The sequence below is a fragment of the Galeopterus variegatus genome, unplaced genomic scaffold, assembly GCF_000696425.1.
Source record: "Galeopterus variegatus unplaced genomic scaffold, G_variegatus-3.0.2 Scaffold4163, whole genome shotgun sequence".
Classification (NCBI taxonomy): domain Eukaryota; kingdom Metazoa; phylum Chordata; class Mammalia; order Dermoptera; family Cynocephalidae; genus Galeopterus; species Galeopterus variegatus.
The window spans coordinates 26,209-27,516 of record NW_007730274.1 but is presented as its reverse complement, the minus strand read 5'-3'; positions in this window follow the sequence as shown (position 1 = coordinate 27,516).

Genomic DNA, 1,308 nt, shown 5'->3' with positions numbered 1-1,308 from the left:
GTGACGTATTCTTCAGGTGTGCTCACCTCTACCGACCCACAGGACTCCATCCGCATCACTTCTCATCCACTGAGCTTCAGAAGATGGCAAATATTCAGTTCTTAAATAAAAAATTAAATAAATAAAGACCATTACCTTCTTCCGGACATAAACTCTCCTTGACTTCTCACTGATACACCTGACAGGCTCTCATGGTCATAAATGAGACCAAAAGAGAAGTCTACAGAGGTCCACAGGTTTTCTGAAGCACAGCAGCAGTGGACAATCAACTTTATTGGATTGAGATGATGTAAGAGGGCAAAGTCGATGGGAGGAAAAGGGAAAATGCATAATTTTAAGCAAAACTCTCCTGCATAATGAAATATCCCCACAGAGCCCTTCTTTGAAGTAAACCAGCAGATGCACATCCACCCGGTGCCACCTGTCCTGCTTGTTTTGCTCTTCTCTGTTTTGTCAGCTCTCTTTAATCCATGACAACGACCCAGGATCTCAAATAGCTGCAGTGGTGCATGCTCTCCCACCACCTTCTGGCCCAAAGGATGAGTTTTATTCTTGGAACAACCACACTCCCCAGGTGATATCAGAAAGACGGAGTGAAAAGCATAAGATCAAGTTTCCCCCGGTTTTATATTTCCCAGTGCTGATAATGAGAGGAAAACACCATTGAACAATTACAAAGATCTGGCTTTTATTTAACTACAAGGGCAGGGAGAGAAGGGAGGATGATGTTAAGTCCTTCTCTCTTGCTTCAGTTAGAATTTCCTCCATTAGCTGAAATTTTTATTATCTACTGATTGCCCTGTGGAAAGATTTCCCAGCTACCCACAGGTGCATTCTGAATTTAGAATACATTATCAGAGAAGGTGTAGAAAGGAAGAATTTCTTTTTCTTTTCAAATTGTTGTAATAAGTTTCTGGTAAAAAAAAAAAAAAAAGTTTTGTTTCATGTAGATTATTTCTCATTGTTGGAATAGAATGGTGCTTGAAGCCATAGGAATTAATAATTTACTTTGGACTTGACTTTTTATTAGATCACTAGAATCACAGCTGAGACCTCTGGACTACCTAAGCTCAACAACTTGTTTTTTTCTGGCCCAGAATCCTTGGAGATTATAACCAAGGCCCAGTCTGGATTTGGAATACGCACACCAGGGAACTTAGCTCCTGGTTTTACGATGAATTCCATGGAAAACTTTCTGTTCTAAGACCAGGGCTTAAACACTACAAAGTGATTTCCTGATAGGGTCATTTTCACTGTCCCTCATGCCACTGCACAGATTGAGACCCATCAACATGTTTTGATGGATCA